This window comes from Chiloscyllium punctatum, chromosome 43, assembly GCF_047496795.1.
Source record: "Chiloscyllium punctatum isolate Juve2018m chromosome 43, sChiPun1.3, whole genome shotgun sequence".
NCBI lineage: Eukaryota > Metazoa > Chordata > Chondrichthyes > Orectolobiformes > Hemiscylliidae > Chiloscyllium > Chiloscyllium punctatum.
The window spans coordinates 9,427,650-9,447,520 of record NC_092781.1 but is presented as its reverse complement, the minus strand read 5'-3'; positions in this window follow the sequence as shown (position 1 = coordinate 9,447,520).

The following is a 19,871-nucleotide window of genomic DNA, read 5'->3' as shown; positions in this document are numbered from 1 at the left end:
GACGAATATCAGTTAAATAATAGTCCAGGGAAAGTTGGGTTTCGAATGTTACAGAAAATATCAGTAATTGAATATCTCAGAGCATGTCGATTATGGAATGTTCTTGGTAATGTCAGGTACAGTTTTCCGGGGAATGTAAGTTTTAGAGTGTTCTGGAGAATGTTAGTTTTGGAACTTAAGTGCAGAAAGTTCCAGGAATGTTGGTAAGGTAATGCCACAGGGAATGTGAGGGATACAATATTCTGAGGAATAGTCGTGACAGAAAACCGGGTGTAGATCATTCCGGTGATTGTCAGTAATAGAAAGTTTCCAGCAATTTCAGTTCTCGAATGTTCCAGGCAATGTTGGGTTTCGTATGTTCAGGTGAATCTCAGTTATATAATGTTCAAGAGAATGGCCGTTACACAAAGTTGCGTGTAGATTGTTCCAGAGAATGTTAGGTACAGAATGTCCTGGGCAATGTCAGTGAAGGAATGTTCCAGGTAAAATTAGGTGTCGTATTTTCCGGAGAATGTCAGTTATAAATAGTTCTGGAGAATGGCAATTAAAGAATGATCCAGAGAATATCAGTCTTATAATGTTCTGAGTCATGTTGGGTGTAGATTGTTGTTGGAAATGTGGGTTATAGAATGTTCTGAGCAATGCTGTGTTCAGAACGGTCCGGGGAATGACCACTGTAGAATGTGCGTACCGACTTGTCTGCAGAATGTCAGATGAGGAATGGCCAGGAAAAGGTCAGTTATAGAATATTCTGGGGAATGTCGTATATAAAATGCTGCGGGTAAGTCGAATGCGGAATTCTCCCGGTAATGGCGGGTATGAAATGCAGCAGAGTCATAGAGACTCACATCACAAAGGCATGTATTCCCATTGAGTTTGCTGAGACCCACTCAGCCTCATGGTGAGAATCTCGCCCCAGGCTCAATTGAACTGGCACTTTGCAGCAAAAAACAACATTATTAAGACAATACATCAATCCTGATTTGTACCATCGTCTTTTGTGATCGTCCAGATACCATTCATTAGTCCGAGAACTCTCTCACTTCCTTTTCATTTCTGTATATTTGAGACGTTACGGGGGTAAACTCTCCTGTTAAATTTAAAACCACGAGCACAGAAAAGATTTATTCCATGCAGTATTCTGTAAATATTCGATTCGCCAAGAACTATTCAAAGTAAAAATTAACAAATTAATTTCCTAAAGTAAAACAGTGCATAATTACTTAACCTTTATTTACAATTGCGGTCTCTAAGCTATCTTTACATGCCTTTCTTTAGTACTAGGTTGACAAAACGCTCAATTAAGATCGTAATTCATAAACAAAACAACACTTTGTATCTTAAAACCATAGAACTTTCGGATCTAAAAATCTTCCTGCGTCTTTTTTTCCTTCTGGTTAGGAATTCCTGCTTAATTGCTCGAAATGGTGCCTTTTTAAAAGAGCAATTTTTTAGGCAGTCTGCTTAAATGCTGGCTGTTCACCTCCAGTTTGTTCAATTTTCCCTGGTCTTATACTCGAGAGCATCGGAATGTGTCATCAGCCCTCAAGATTGTCAATGTACTCGGTTCAAACTTGATTGAAGTTTGATACGTTTCGGTTATAATTTAAACTGATTGGCCTAAATCCACTATTTTTTGTCTTCATGCAAAAAACCAATCGAGTTTTTCAGCCCAGTGTTACATTGTTGCCTTTCTGAGAACACATGGTGCTGTGTCCGTGCGTCTTCTGCTGTTAACTCTGTGAAAGTGCACCCACACCTTCATAACATTTGCACTCCAAAATCGAAACAGCTCTGGATATAGAGTTTCCAATCTCGGTTACTCTACAGCCATGTCCGTCTAATATAATTGAATGTTATGCATTCACTCAATGTATGCAGTGAATTCCTTAGTCTGTTTTGAGAATAGAAAACACAATATGATAGCAGGCGTTTCATTCAGCATCTTAACCCATTATTTCCTGCTCTATTTTCGCCTTTATTTCTCATGTTGATCCCGTCTTGAAACTGGCAGACACCGTCATAATCACAGAATCAGGACTGATGAGCAATGTTTCATGAATCCCCAGTCAAGATCCCTGGGTATATCCTGCCCCACTGTCAGGCAGATCCATCAGTGCTGGTTCATCGTGGGATGCAGTCAAGAAAGGGGTTTCCCTGGAATTCCTCAACATTGATTCCAGAACCCGGGAAATCTCTTTTTTAGATTAGATTAGATTAGATTCCTTACAGTGTGGAAACAGGCCCTTCGGCGCAAGAAGTCCACACCGACCCGACGAAGCGCACCCACCCATTCCCCGACATTTACCCCTTTTACCTAACACTACGCGCAATTTAGCATGGCCAATTCACCTGACCTGCACATGGTTGGACCGTTGTAACACGAGAGAGATGATCAAGGAAATAGCCTGATGATGGACATCTATTGACCTCCACTCTAGCTTTCAGTGATAACTCAGTTCACCATGATGTGGTAAACAAATCGGAGGCAGCACTGTCAGTGTCTCCACAGGCCCAACACTCATCGAGTAGGGCGAGTCTTCCAATACTCAGTAGCCCGACTGTGAGAAGTGATGGGTCAACCAATAAGAGTGAAACATTCTCACCAAACTATTTGTCACAGATGGATCTGCTCCTAAAACCTTCTGTCGGAGCATTACGCAGATTGCCCTGGCGGAGGGAAAGTCTCAGCGTCATATTGAAGGTATTGCAAACTGGCTTATGTAGCACTGTCCCCTGCGAAGTCGGACATAATTATAAATGACTGAGCAAATGGAAGCTGGGCATCCATGAGGGCACTGTGAGCCATCAGCAGCTGTGACATCAATAACCTTCCACTCATCAGAAAGTCAGAAGTCGGCTGTTTACTGATGGTTCCAATACTTTCAGCATAATTCACAACTGTATCTATGCTGAAGCAGGCTACTCAGCCCATCAAGAGATTTATTAAGGAACAGGATGGGGTATTTCAGCCAATCGAGGCGGTTCTCAGCAATTGGAGTCGATGTTTTTCATCTCTCATGTCTGTTACAAATGAAATGGACGGGAATACTACGCTTTCCAAAACTGCTGCACAGGAATACGGGGAGGACTGGCAACTGAGCGGGAAGCAGTGATGAATGAGAGAAATTAGTTTCTTTATCAGTTTAACAGAAACTAAGGACTGCAGTGACACAGTGACCAGTAGTATTTGCAATCTCTACCTATGATGATTTTCATAAATGGAACAAACAACTACATTTCTGGATGACACGAAGTAGTTAGGAAACTAAGTTATCAAGGACATAGACAATTGGCAGGTATAGAATCAGTAAATGCGTCAGCAACGGACAAAAGCTTGACAGGTGGAATGCAAACTGGATCATGGCGAACCTGTGAATATTTCTTGAAGAATAAAAGACTGTCCATTACATCACTGGAGACAGAATGCAGGACTTAGCGATATTCAGTGTACACTGAATTGTTCTCTCTAGCCCGTTCAGACATGGGAAGTGTTGCTCCATCTCCCTGCGACTTTGCACCTAAGATGTTCGCTGATGTTCCCAGTTCCCACATTGCTCTCAGTACACGCGATATATTGTGATGTGGTTACTTGGCGATGGGGAGCAGCAAGCGGGTGGGTGTTTTGAGCTGTGTATCAAATGGACAACGTTTAACCGAGAGGCCATCCTTTATTTCTGTGTGGGGACCTAAAGATGAAGAGAATGATGACTGCCTCTGATTGAAGAGGCTGTGGTTGCTGCCAGGACAGTGAATATTCACAAACACGATGTACTGTGAATGATCACACTGCATCATACATGGAGTGAGAGACAGAGGATCCAATCACAAGAATAAGAAGTGAAGGCATTTTCAGATCAGCTGAAATGATTATTTATCTCACATTCTGATTTCACCTTACCGAATCAGCCCAGACATCATAAGCCAGAGGAATTAAATTTTTAACACAGTGCACTGTGTAGATCAAGATCTGCTCGTTCCAAACTAGCAATCTTCCGAGTGTGGAATACGCTCCAGAACACTGCAGCACATCCATAAACCAGGACCAGATATCTGTTCAGCACCGGTTGCTATACTGACCACGGCAGTGTATTTATCTATCAACCTGAGTGGATATCTGGACAGCACGAAGAGATTGGGCCTGGTGCGGTCTGGAGACTGAGTCTGATTTGGTCTGGAGACAAGGCCTGGTGCAGTCTGCAGAGTGGGACCAGTGCAGTCTGGAGTATTGGCCCAGAGTAATCTGGACAATGGACCCGTCGTGGAGTGGAGACTTGGGCAAATGTGGTCTGGGGGACTGAACAGGTGCAGTGTGGAGATTCTTCACGGTGTGGTCTGGACTCTAGGTCTGGTAATCTATACAGACTGGACACAGTGCAGTGAGGAGACTGTGCCGAGTGCGATATGTTGCATGGGCCCAGTGCATTCTGGAGACTGAGCCTGGCACATTTTGGAGACTGGATCCAGTGCAGTCAGTCGACTCAGTTCTGACGCAGACTGTCATGAAGCGATTTTAAATCGTGCATGCTCTTTGATTTTCATATTTTTCTTCAGCTGTAATTTCACTTATTATTCTTTTCATTTTGGACCAAATACTTAAGATATTTTACCTAGCTACCTTGAACCTAAGATGTTGCCAGATGTGAAGACACTGCAAAACTCCCACTCCATTCATTGCAGTGCATGTGACAGTGAAGCTAATTCAATTTATTTGTGAGAGATTCAATGTCCTTGATACATTTTCCAAACAAAGCTGCCTCTCGTGCAGAGGTGCGTGTCTGCTTGCAGAAGGTGGCATGACATCACTTTAAACACCAGAAGGAGAGGGAATTGCAGAGAGAGTGAGACATTGACGAGGGACGTTCTGATCCTCATATCAATGGATTCACTCCCAAAACAACAGAAGCCCAAATGCTCAGAGATGCAGATGCAGAGATACAAACGTTGATACCCTAAAAGACACATCGAAACACAAAGACAAACGCACACAAATACACAACTATGAACATTCAGGGAAATGCAAATATTCGGCCAATCATCCCTGCCTTGACATTCAATGTGATCATGGCAGATCTGATATAGGCCTCAACTTTATTTCCTCTTGGGAAATAAGGCAGTGCAAGTGATTGACCTGTTCGATTGGGAGCATTTTGGGAGCAGTGACTAAAATTACATTAATTTGAAAATAGTTCTGGAGAAGGAGCGGTCTGGTCCACAAGTTAATATTATAAATTGGAGCACGGTTACTTCTGATATATTCAGCAGGATCTTTCAAAACAACTATTGGGGTCAGCTATACATATTTAGACGGACGTCAGGCGAGTGGAAGTCTTTCAAAAGCCAGTTCATTAGAGTTGAGGGACAGCATGTTCTTCTTAATGTGAAAGGCAATGCTCGCAGTAGTAGGGAACAGTCCATGAATAGGGATTTTGAGGCTTTGGTCAAGAAAATCGAACGAGGTATACGTCAGGTGTATGTTTCTGGGAAGCAGTGAGTCCTGTGAGGAGCATATGGGTTACAGCAGTGCACTTCCAAGGCAAATCTGGAAGGAAAGCAGGGAACATGAGATAGACTTGATGAACATGGTTAAAGAGAATCGAAAGGGACTCTTCAAGGATATTACGGGGAAAAGAGCAATGAAGAAGAGAATAGGGCCCCAGAAAAACGGAAATCAATCTACGTTTGGACCCATATAGGGATGAATGAGGCATGTTAGGTTTAATGTCAAATGTATTCACATGGGTAGAGCGAAGATTTTACAATTCATCACATCTGATGTAGTATTAGAGTAATAAGTATCCCTCCCACCCCACCCCAGGGACACAATCCTCTTGCTAAGCAGAAAAATAAAGAAAACCAAGTTAAAATATAAAACATTATAAAGATGCCGATAAAAATGTCAAAAAAGAACAATGAAGCACATTTATCTGTTCAACAACACAGTTTATAAGTGCCTGGCATGTTGGGTTCACATTCCGATGCATGACAGCCTGTTCCTGATATATGTCGGATATCCTACAGGAATATATCATGTCAGTACTTACTGTGAAGAAAGACAGGGAAGCGAGGGAACTCGAGGCAATAAATCCATTTCGTGATGTTTTCAATGGAGGCCGCATGACAGAGGACCAAGTGCTGGAGTTTTTGAAATGCATAACGACAGATAAATACCCAGGACCCATTCAAATGTGTCCAAGGTCATTGTTGGATGCTGGGGAAGAAATTGCAGGACCACGAGCTGAGAAACTTGTATGATTCTTAAGAGTTCAGAGAATGTGTCTCTGGATCTGAAATGTTAGCTCTGATTTCTCTGCACAGATTCTGCCCGCCTGCTGAGCTTTTCCAGCAACTTCTAACTTTGCGATTAATAGCATCCTCAGTTCTTTTAAATGTATTTGTATGATTTACAGCCACCGGTGAGGTGCTAGAGGACTGGAAGACAGATGATGTTTTGACATTAAGTTTACAAAGATTGCAAGGAAAGCGGAGTAATTGCAATCATGTGAGTCTGATGTCAGGGTTGGGAAATTGTGTGCAGGAGGTTCGGAAATGCAAGGATTGCTTTTGGATATGCAGTACATGTTTGTATTTGGTAAAACTGATCTCACGAACTTGATTAAAATTATTCAAGAGATGACCAAGGAGATAGATGACAGTACAAGTGCAGACGTTGTCGTCAACCAACAAGGTTCCAGGTAGTACACTGGTTGATAAGTTTAGATCAGAGGGGATCAGGGAGAGCTAGCCAATTAGATATAAAATTGGCTTGACAGTAGGAGACAGTGGGTGTTCGGAGTGAATTATTGTTCTGCCTGGAGGCCTGTGATCAGCGGTGTACGAGAAGACGTTTTGCTGGGACCAGTGTTGTTTACTTGTTTCATAAATGATTTGGATGAGAAAACAGGAAAAATAGTAGGCCGTTTATAGACGACACTAAAATCGTGGGCAATGAATATAGTCATTTAAGAGAAAAATGAGATCTTGATCAACTGGGCCAGTAGGCCGAGGAATGATGAATTGAGATTGAAGCAGACAACTGTGAGGGGTTGCATTTCGTAATCAAACCAGGGCACGATTTAGAGTTAACAATAGGGCTCTGGGGAGAGTTGTGAGACACAGACACCCAGCGATGAAGTTAGGTAGTTCCTTCAAAGACATTCGCAGGTAAACAGGGCTGTTTAGAATGAATTAGACGCACTTACCCTCATCGGACAAAGCATTGAATACAGGAGTTAGAATATCATGTTGCGGCTGTACAAGAATGATGAGGCCACGTTTGGAGTACTGAGGACAATTCCTGTCGACCTACTACCGGAATGATGTTATAAATATTTCAAATGATGTAATCAAGACTGGAAAATTTGAGATATAAGGATACTCTGGACAATGCGTGATTCCGTTATTGCAATTATATATTTCTTTATTCGGTAAGGAGACCAAAACTGCACGCAATACTTCACAGTGATCGAGAGAGGATGTCACTGAGGCCTGTAAAGCTGCAGGGAGCATAACACCTTTCACAGAATAATATTTCTAATCAATCCGTTTTCAAATGGTAGTCTGCCGTTCTATATTGTCCTCAAAGTGCACAACGTAACATTTGTCTACATCGCTCTTCATCTGCCACGTATTTGCCCATTCTTTCCATTTGTCTCAATCACCTTGGAGAAATTTCCCGTCTTCAGCCACTCACAATATGGCATCGTTTAGTGCTGTCAGAATACTTCAGATATTGCATTTGATTGTCGCAACCAAATATTTGATGTGGATTGGGAACAACTGCGTCACAAGGCCCTATTCCTCTGATAGTCCCCGAGCCTTCGTCTCTCATAACACTCTCCTTCATTTTGGTGGTTGAGTTCCAATGTCTCTTTTGTTGGACTTTGTCCGCTCTGACATGTTTTATTTTTCTAACTTTCTCCCGCTCGCCATTCTCTCTGTAACTTAATGACCTTGTAGCTTTGATAGCATCTACAGTGGCAAGAGCCTAACACACGGATTTTGAACACACAGATCAGGTCGTGGACATTAAGTGCTTTGATCCAGGGACCAGGGAACGGACATCGATTTGGACCCAATGCATAGGAGATTGATTCCCTCCTTACATTCCCAGAGCAAGCACACGACCTGGAAGCTGCAGCAACTACATCGGCGGAGAGGAAATGCGCGAGATTGGGTCCAGGAGAAGATGATGATGCCTGAGGATCGGAGAGTTCGTTTTTGCTTGCATCCTGCGCTGGCGGTGATGAGGCTGATGGTGGAAGGGCATCATAGAAATGTCGATGTGGTGGGCCCAGTGTAAGTGACATGTCTCTGACATTGGAGGGTCAGGCACAGGGGAGATGACGCATTGATGAAGGAGTAGTGGTTCAGCGGCAAAGATGGCACTGTGGATCAGCATGTACGATATTGGGAAGGTCCGGTGTAGATGGTGGTGAAGCTGTTATGGAGGGATGGCGGTGCAGGTGTCATCGACGTGGCGGAGCTGCCTCAGCGCCCATGGACTTTCCTAACTCTATATCTGTTGTTTGTTCCATTTTTTAAAATTATGCAAAACAGTGGGGTTTTGTAAAATCTTTTCACTGACTTTTTTCCTGAAAACATTCACGTGGTAAGAAAGTCAAAATCGAAAACTTTGACTAACTGTTTCCTGCCACCTGTCCCATTCAAAGACTATATCCATAAGTGAGCCCCAATCCGACAAGATTTTATTTTGCATACGCGGCTTCAGGATTCATGAAAAATCTTTCTGAAAATCCCAACAACTTGCACAGGTTGCTTCCCAAAATATATCAGCCTGTCATTTTCTCAAATATAATTCCCATTTCGTTATTGTATTTTGACCTTGTCTCTGTCCAATACTTTCAGTCCCAATAATTTCTCCAAAACCATTCACTTACTAATTTCATTCTCTTCCCTTTTCCCACCAGCTTAAAACATAGAACATGGAACATCGATCATAGGACGTTACAACGCATTCAGACTTCGATGTTACACTGATCAGTGAATAGAATCTGATGCCCATCTATCCTACTCAGTTCCATTAAGCTCCGTATGAATGTCCAATGCCCATTTTAATGCCCTTATCGTCGGTGACTGTATTACTGTAGCAGGCAGGGCGTTCCATTCTCTACTACTCTCAGAAAAGAAACTACCCATAACGTCTGTCAAAAACCTATCAACCCTCAATTAATGTTTGTCCCCTATTTTAGCCTTCACCATCCAAGGAAAAGCACTCACGGTCCACCCTACCTAACCCTTTGGTCTGCCAGTTTACTTGGAAGAGTTTTTTAAAAAATTCTTCTGGAAGGCAGAACGGAAGGCAGAGTTTCTTCGTGGTTCTGCCACTTACTTGTTCTCCATTCTCTGCTTTCAGACTACAGACGCTGCACTTGTTTTATATTTCCATTTACATCGACATACTGTTTATAAGGCATGAGAGTTAATTTCATCAACCATTATTAATATGGTCTCCGGAAACACAGCACATTCTGTCATGAGCTGCTCAATGATTGAACTTGCTCAATCAGAGAAGCATCGACTCTGCACCGTCAGTGATCCGACATGATCTACATTCGTCCCATTTTCAATCACGAGGCCCGGAGCCGGGAATGTTAGGACACTTGAAGTGCTTATGAAACTAATTCTTAACGGTTGTGAGGTTACACTTGTCAACTACCCTCTCAGAAAATACAGTTCAGATTCCAACAACCTCTGCGTGAAAACAAATTATCAAATCGTCTTCAAATCTGGAAGCGTTCACTTTCAAAGTGTGTTCCCTTATTATTGGCCCTCTGACGAAATAAACAACTCCTGTATATCTACACTCTCCATGCGGTTCGTAATCTTATTTTTCTGAAACACATCCCCCTCCGCCTTACCTACTCCACAGCAGAAAATCAGAACTTATCCAACTTGTCTTCATAGCTGTTAGGCTCCAGCCTAGGAAACAAACTGGTGAATCTACTCTGCAGCCCCACCCATGCAATCAAATTCTTCCTGTAATGTGGCACTTAGGACTGCACGCCGTATCCCATCTGTGGCCGAAACAAAGATCTGTCCAGCTTTTGTAATCTACGTCTCACTGAATGAATCGCTATCACTGCGGTCGCTGCTGGCTTCTCCACTCATCTTTTACCCTGCCCAGTTGCATTGAGGCACCTGTGGAGATTCACCCCTGAACTTCCCAGTTTGCTGCCATTCATTGAGTTCTCCCCTGTCCGATTCCTTTTACCAAAATACACCACCTCGTATTTATCAGGGTTCCATTCCTTCTGCCATTGATCTGCCCAGCTTACTATTCCATCTATGTTTTCCTGTAACGTCAGACCTTCCTCTTCATTGGCAACCACTCGGCAAATGTTTGTGTCCAACAGAAACTTTGTGTTCACATTGGCCACACACCGCTCGGACGCCCTCCAACATGTACATCTGCATCAGTTATGAATATCACCAAAAATAAGTGACACAGCACTGATTCCACTGGTGGAGGAGGGGATACGGTTCTCCAGTCACACAAACAGCTTTCTACAACCACCCTCTGTCTCCTGTCACGAACTTGAATTTCGATGCAACATGGCAAGTCATTAATGAGTCCTTGCTTATTGTGTTAAACTTTATAGGCGTGTAGAATATCTGGGGATTCTCGTTAATCTTGTCTGCGAGTAGGTTGCTATTCTTCTCTTCGGCAGTTTTCTCAAAGTGAAGAATATCTTCTTTATTGCAATCTTATATAGACTATCCATAGCCTTGAATTTTGTTCCTCGCATAAAGAATAGACAGCGAGAGAAACATTCTATTTATTTCCATCATGTCATATGCTTTGTGACTTTCCTAATTTTCGCTTGTTCTTCGAAATTCTATAGGTTGCAAGCGAGTATCTTTATCAGATAATCTCGCCATCTGAGGGTCGAACGTGAGGAATATGCATTAGAGTTTCTTTGTGGTCAGTATTCATTTTCTGATACTGGGGCATGAAAACTGTCCATAATTTTACAGGTAGTCTCACCAAATACAAGTGCTTCATGATATATTTATTTCTACATTTCCATTTCATTCAGTGAAGGCAAACCTAACTTTAACTTTCCATTTACATGTATGTCTCCAAACACCCTTTACCTTTATTGCATTTCTGAAATCACCATGTACGATCTTATACAAAGTCTCCTGGAAATCCAAATATTCCACTTCCACTGTGTCGACACTGTCCAAGCTGCAAGAAATAACTTCAATCATTTCTTAACTTTGTCAAGTATGATTTCTCTGCCAGAAAGACAGACTGATTCTCTCCAACGTTGCCGTTAATTTCTAAATATCCTATATCTCATCCTTAATGATGGATTCCAACAGGTTTCACACAGAGAGTAGAAAGGATATGGAATAGTGTAGGTTAGATGGGCTTCAGATTGGTTTGACAGGTCGGTGCAACATCGAGGGCCAAAGGGCCTGTACTGCTCTGTAATGTTCGATGTAGATGTCAAGTTCATTGGTCAACAGTTCTCCACATTATCTTTTCTTATTTTTGTAAACGTTTGGATCGCGTTTACTATCGTCCAGTTATCTGCAGTGGCTTCTAGATTTGCAGGATGTACAGAAAAAGAAAACACCATCATCGACAGTGCGATTAATATGTTTATCGCCCTTCTTTTCTGATGTTCCGATATGAAGGAAATCTGGTCTGTCAAACTTATAAAAGCTCAACCCAGCTGCCTTTTTAAAATATTACCTTATTCAAATATGAATTGATTTTGCATCTTTAGTTCCAAAAGTTCTTCTGATCGAATGGCATCTCTGGGAGATTTGCTGGATTTTCCTCCATGCAGGCTCATGCAAACCATTTGGTTCGTTTCTCGACTATTTCCACGTTCTCCACGATATCTTCTCACGTCCCTATTCCAAACTTCCACGGTTGATCTTGCTTTTATTTTGTCCTTTTTGAATTATAGACAGTATACTTTGTCAGTGTTTGTGTTTCCTGGTCGTTTGTAATAATGTTCGCATTTTGATTTCTTTATGAGTTTCATGACCGTCCTTTTATGGATTTTTTTTCAGAATTCTGACGTTTCCACAAAGTCTGGGATTCATCTGAAGCCACTTCCTTTGTGTTACCACAATCTTTAGTTTCTACATTTAACCATGGTTGAATCACCACCTTTTTTATTGCCGTTTGTATCTTGGAAAACTATTTGCATATTTCAGAAGTAGCAGTATTTATACAAGTTATTGCTTGTCTATCACTCAATGTTATATTGTACTTTCACTCAAACGAACTCGCCCATCTTGTCTCCAGGATTCCATGATGTTTGACCGTAATGCTCAAAAAGTCCACACTGTTTGCAGATGCTGCGTAAAATACAATATTTTCTTGTCAGATTTTCTGAGAGCAAGTTTACGATTTAGTCCTTCTGACCACACAACACCAAATCTGAAAAGCCTGGGATAGAGCTCGATTCACAACACTATCTTCAAACTACCTCATATACACTTATGAAATTTATTTTTCACAAAATTCGCAGTCACTTGGTTGAGGCCGTTCAGATTCAACTTGACATCATCCATTAAAATTGCAGCACTCAAGATATGTACATATCAATTTCCTATAACGTAAAATGCACACAATGTGTGCAAATGTTTGCGGTAAGATATATAATACACCAATGCTGGCTTCTCCATGCTATTTGTAAGCTCCACTCAAACAGATTCTATGGAATCTGAGGCACGTGGTCTGTGGCGTTATTAGAGATAGACTTGGACCAAACATTCGGGGATGCTCACCTCGACGCAGAGATAATCTGAAGAAATACCGAGCAATACTGGGCAAGCAACAGTCCTCCTTCACAGCTTTGCCAGGATAAGTCTTCCCGTATTCTCTCTGTTCCCTGACAGTCCCTGTATATCCGTTACAGCACCGAACCCCGAACGAGTCAAATGCTCCAAGAATCTCAGTAATGCAATGCAATCCTCCAATCTGTCTCTGTCTCTCTGTCTCTCTCTCTCTCTCTCTCTCTGTCTCTCTCTGTCGCCTGCACTTTAGTCCCCACACTAATAACACTGCATGATTCCAACACTGTTGACTGACTCCCCCTGGGCACCTCACCATCCAACCCACCCCCAACGTCTATACCAACACTAATACTTACAACATGAACATGCCCACCTTCACGAGGTCCCTCCCTTTCTCTCATCCCCGCAGAGACAGCCTGGAAAAGGACAGAAGGATACAAGTCGGGTGGTGGATTCTCCAATATACGTTCGCCACACTTCCCCATCTTCTCCCCCACAAACCCAATGTGTATTGAACCCTGGGAAAAGCCAGAGATGACCACAAAGAATCGTATGGATATTGTACAGCATCCACATCCCAACAACAATGTTCAGTGACGAAACATTTTCACTTGAAACTCTCTGTCGGTTCCAACGGTTCTCTCCCTCCTGTTGCAGCGACAGAAATACACAGAGACATATGGAAACACCCTAACATACTAGTACTCACAGTACATACACGGAGACAGACACGCACACATGTAGAGGCAGAGAGACATGCATAGTATCAACATACAATAATCACATACAAAGATACAAAGCTCCGGCAATGATATAGATGGGCAGATGTAGACACTTAATGGACAGAAACGTCACCTTATCGACACATTGTGTCACACACAGACTCAGACACTGGTATCTTTAAGACAAGTAGGTCCTTTTATTATTCATAACAGGACAATGGCTTATAGAGTGAAAGCAAAAGAATGATTTTCAGAATCATATAAGTCATTGTTAATCAGACTCGATGGGCCGACTGTCCTAATTTTGTTTCAATTTTATGCTTGAGTGGAGTCATGCTATCGTGTCTTTATTTGCGAGACACGAGCTGAGGCTGGGTTTGATACATGTTTGATTAGAAATAGTCAGTGGAAACAGGCTTGGAAAATTGAACAGTTTAGATCTATTCCTAATTATTGTGCTCTTATGCTTCAAAACAGGTGACGATTTGATGTTAGAGTAACACAAGTTTTATAATGACGTCCTTTGGATCTTTATGGTTATATTATCTGTAATGTCCTCATCGCCAGGGAGCAGTGAAGATTCGGTTAATGAAGGTATTCATGGCTGCGCTCGACCAATCTTTACTGGGCTGGAGAGTTGATGTTTATTGAGTTTAGATTGGAGAGGCATGTTCAGACATAAGTGGATGGTGAGACAACCCTCGGATGGTCAGACGCAGTCGAATGATCAGACAAAATCGAATGGTCAGACAAGTCGGATAGTCAGACACATCATGATCGTGACACACAACTGGTCGGTCGGACACACTGGGATCAGCCATGCACATTCCGAATGGTACAGCCTATTGCCCCATTGAGACTGTTGCCCCAACTCCGTGTATTTGTCTCCCTATGCAGTCCTCGAGGTCGCGACCGAAGTAGATGACGAACCCATTCACACAGACAGGATCGTTGCAATGAGACATGAGGAGACCATTCTGCCCCTCGAACTACTTTCGTAGGAATAGAGAGTGAAGTTGTTTACCTCGTTGAGTACATTACACAGCCCAGAAGGATGCTATTCAACGTGGCTGCGTTGCTAAAAAGGACGCTGTCAATAACAGGAAACAGAGAGTAGTGAGTCTGCAATTTTGACTTTGACTGGGAAGGTTTGTGAGCGAAGCTGTAGCAGAAATGACATATGTGAGTGGCCTATTTTGGCAGACCGGATACAACAATGGTGAACAAATGAAATGGAGAGGGTTTGCAGACCTCTGTGACAAAGATGGTTTCCGTGTTCCTGGTTCATGTTCCATGTGAAGCCGCTCTTCAATGCAGCAAGTGATTTGTAAGGTAAGTGAAATGATGCTGTTTCATGCAAAGGTTATCAGGTTCAATCCTCGGAATGTTTTATTGCATGTACACAGGGAGAAACTGAGGACTGCAGATGCTGGAGATCAGAGTCGAAACATATGGCCCTGGATAAAAAATGTAGCATCCGAGGAACAGGACAGTCGGCTTTCCAGCATAAGCCCTTCATCAGGAAACTGACAAAAACGTTCAACCCTCTGCTCCTCAGATGCTGCCTGACATTCTGTGCTTTTTCAGGAGCACACGTTTCGACTCTGCACTCGAGCAAGGCACTGTGTGCAGTTCTGATTCCCTAAAATAAAATAAAGTGAAAAAACCCCTTTCAATTGTAAGATTTCCAAAGCTGTTTGGCTTTACATGTTACTAGAATGAAGGCTTTTTGATATGAAAGATTATCAGTTTGGGTTTTAGAAAAGAAATGAACGACACACGAATTTGAGAAAAGTATAATAGATGGATAGAAATTTTCTCTTGTCAGGGAGACTAAAACGAGGGAATCTTTATTTAGGAATCATATGTATTGATTTTGCGCAGATATCATGAAAACATCAAACGATTTTGAAAAACAATTCGTGCATAATCAACATAACATCAAATTATGAAGCGGATTTTTAAAATCACTAATGAAAGCTATTTGGTATGAAAACAGCAATGAAGTACAAGCATGTAGTCAATATCAGACACTCCATAGAATGTTCATGAAGCGTGGACATGGTCCAGTTCAGTATTCAGTTGACGTTATTGTCTGTTTTAACACACAGTAAGGAACAGCAGCCTAGTGCTCCCTAACTCTTTCTTTGTTCCAGCTGACAGCAAACTTTTTTAGCAGAAAATTCCTGAGTCACGTTTTCCACTCGTGGAGGATTCCTGATGAGGATTCATTGGAATCTGCACACTGCTGAAGCAAGGGAATACAGCCAAATCCCACCGTTCGAGGAACAAATCCCATAATCAGCAGCTGATGTGAGAAGAAGAACCTGAGAGGGCAGAATAACAGTTGGGGCTTTCTGTCATGATCCAATTTGTTATGATTTAAAGGATTAGGAAACTCTGGAAGGCTTTCATTTTTCTGTTTGTCTTAAGATATGTGTGTGTGTGTGTGTGTTTGTGTGTTTGTGCACGTGTGTGTGTGTGTGTGTGTGTGTGTGTGTGTGTGTGTGTGTGTGCATGTGTGTGTGTGTGTGTGTGTGTGTGTGTGTTTATGTGTGCATACGCCTGACGGATTATAAGTAAAAGGCCCCAAACTGAACTTATATCATGGACCTTATGACTAAACTTTGAATGTTAATATTGCCAGTGAAGGACTGGATCTGCAAAATCGACCGGTGGACCTGCAGCATGGATCAGAACACACACAAGACATTCTGAAAAGGCGTCCAAGTGGGAATTCCCTTCCCCAGAAGTTTGTGGTGCCTGGGCGTTTACATTCCCTGAATGTTGAGTTCGTTGAACATTTGAAAGACCAGTGAATGAAGGCAAATAGAAAGCAGGCAGAAAAGGGCTGCTGAGACTCACAATCAGATCAGCTACAACCTTCAGCTACAACACGTTTTGGTGTTTGTTGGAAATTGTTATTGGAAAATACAGTCTGGTTGCAGAAGACGCCAACTATCTCTTTACAGGGCGTTTCCTCTCATTGTGCTTCTATTATTGGTCATGTTGCATATCCAGATTCACTTTGAATACAGCCCCCATACTTCTCCCAGATATTGCTCCCAAAATACTTGCCTCTCTGTGACTATAGTATTCGATATCTGAACGTCCTGCAAAACAGTAATCATTACATTTTCAATGCCTGAATGTAATTTGGATGCTGAGTCTTGCTGTGTCGTTGTGTAATATCATGGCTGAACAACTTTGACATCAGGTCCTGTTGAATACACAATTCTTCACACGCTTCATCTCTCCAACAGGCCAAACTTATATCTCCATCCTCATTCAATATTTCCTGTGAACCAGCTGAACTTACTCTTGACGAGAGAATACCTGACATTCACTACCCTCTGTGAGAAGAAATTTCCTCCAAACATGTATAAAACCTATTCCTATGTTGAAAAGACGTGGTCATAGGGGTTCAAATAAGAGTAAAGAATAACCTGAACCAAGACAATAGTTGATCAGGATGATATCAGAGATCGCTGACTAAATTGAGTAAAAGGGCATCAGGCGCAATCTCTCCACTGGCTGGAGTCATTCAGAGGACAAAGGAAGATATTCGTGGTTGGTGGACATGAATCCTCTCTGTTCCATCACATCTCCGCAGGAGATCCTCAGCGTAGCTTCCTTGCCAGGAACATCCTCATCTGCTTCATGAATGTCTTTCCCCAATCATAAGATAATAAGTGTGCGAAACAACTGAAGATTACACCATGTTCAGAACAATTTACTCTCCCCAATCCCTCAGTTCCAGAAACAATCTGTGTCCGTATGCAGCAAGACACGGACAACATTCAGGCTTGTGCTGTCAAATTGTCGGGAACATACATATAACAGCGCTGCCAGTCACTTCCACAATTAAAAGTGGAGCTCATTCGGCATCTTAAGCTGGTTGTACACAAATATAAGGAAGCCATTCAGCCCATCGAAACTACTGAACAAGATTATTGACAGTCCATTCAATACTCCTGCTTGTTACACAGGGAGAGAACGAGTCTATTCAGTGTCTTGATCTGTTAAACCGGGACAGGCATAGCCTGGTCATGCTCTTGAACCTGTTCTATGAGACAGAGAGAAGGTCATGTAGCCCTGTGAGACACTTATCCAAGAGAAGGGCATGACATTGAATCTCCAACATGACAAACCTATGAAGGAGACACTGCACAGGTTGACTGCTCCATGATGTTTTTCGTGTGTCCTTAGCCCGTCGAACACAGGATACTTTAACGTGGATTGCTGGTAAGGAAGAGGGAAGCCAAATGATTTGCGCCAAGTCTGAAGGAGACATCTTCCATCTCCGAGAAGGTAGACCCATTGAGGTCAGAAGCTGGTGTGAATAATTAATCCTCTTACATTAAAAAAATTGTGGAAGCTGCCGGCATTTAATATTACATGATGTTCAGTGCAGGGGCACACACCAACTGCAATGTATTAAGATGGGAAGAGTTTATTCAAAGAATGGAATCCTTGTCTCTCCATCGAAATGGGGAGTGCGTGTGAGTTAGGGGAACGTTGTCAGAGGCACATAACTTTCCAGAATCATGTTACCCAAATGAAAAAAAAGCCATGGATTTTTTGGCTTATCCATATCTGTTTATGATTTAATGAGTGAATGCACATCACCCTCAAGGGTCAATGCAATCACCTCGTATTCTCTCACAACGCTACAGAGGAACCTTCACTATCTCTTCATTGTTCTATCATCCCAGTGGCTAGATTGGTGAAGCTCCTTTGCACTTTGTGGCAAGGGGTATATTTCTAATACAGGAGAGAAAATCTGTCCATAATACCCCAAATACGCCGTCAACCACGCTTTCAGCGTCGATCACCATAATTTCATCCCTCACCTTGCCATCCTCCTTGCTTTGTCATGACATAAAATGCCATTCTTTCTCTGTGCACTCCGACTGACGTGAAATTTAAACTGTACTTCAGCAACAATAAAGCCAGCACCTGAGATGTCTATGGAAATAAACATCAGTCTCTGGAAGAATTTGAATGGGACAGAATGCATCTGAATTCGGGAATGGCCGCCTCCTTGAATGCAAATGTAAGGAAGTGGGAAAAACTTAGGGGCAGGGAGCTAAGCTATCTTTCCTTTTCGTCTTCTCTCACCGGATGTGAGTCACCCTTATCAGGACAGTGTGTTATGCCTGTCTTGAACTGAGATTCTGGTTCAGCTCTTCCCGGATCAGTCAAAAGTAAAACACATTACCGTGTGTCTGCAGTCATCCGGAGACCTGACCAAGGGAAGAATGATCCATTGCCTTCCCGAAAGGACATAAGGCAAGCAGTTGGGCTTATACCAACAGATTATAATCCTGTGGCTGCAGATTATGAGTCAATGACTTGACCACCATGTACTTTCTTCCAGCCTGTCAGATTCTGTGGATAGAACAAGTTAATATTTCAACTCCAATCATTTGTTAACGGAAGTGTGGTTAGAATGGACTTGATACAGCTGTATCCGAATTTTACAAAGATACAAAGGATGGTTTATTCAGCATTTCAACAGAAGATAATATGGAGACTGAGACATCCTGATGTTGGATCTGGACAGGGTTGCTGAGAGTAGAGAATATGGACATGTAAATCTGTGCAGGAGAAAAAAGAGTTTCACAACAGTCTGATATCTCTTTGCATTCCAGTGACTAAATTGAAAATATTGAGTTGTTAGCTATAATTTATAATGTAAGGAAATCTTGATTTGAATTGAAAACGTTGACTACCACCTTTCCAAAATTTACGTATCAGGAGCAGAAAATCAGTTCAACCTGTTTCAATATACAGATAAAGGGACTTACCAGGAACACCGACTACAGCAAGGATTGGATAGTAACCACCTTGAATGATCCAAACAATATCCTGGATACGCGATGCTAATGATATCCAAGGCTGAGAAAGATTATAAAGTCCTTCAAATAAACTCCTGTCCGTTGTTGGAACATTCCAGTCTATTGTTCTCAGATTCTTGTCCATTACCATGATATTCCAGTCTAAAGTTCTCCGATTCCAATCTTTCCTACCCGTCTTAGTCTGCTGATGCTTGTTTGTGCAGGCGGTGATGCTCCCACTCAAACTGTGAAACAATGAATCGAAACGTGTGCCTTATGTATAGAAGGAGCTAATCCTCGACTGACACATTTAGATTCCACGGGGACTAACCTTAATCACATTCGCTGAACAAATAAATCCAGTTAACCGCTTCTAATTCAATACGGTATTACTATAATTCAAAATAACTTTTAAAATTTAGGCGTTCTGAATGGCATATATGAGGGTATCTGAGAGAAGAGATTTTTGAGATGTTATATCGATTGAGTGTAATCATTCAAACTGTTATGGACATTGGCGCAAGGC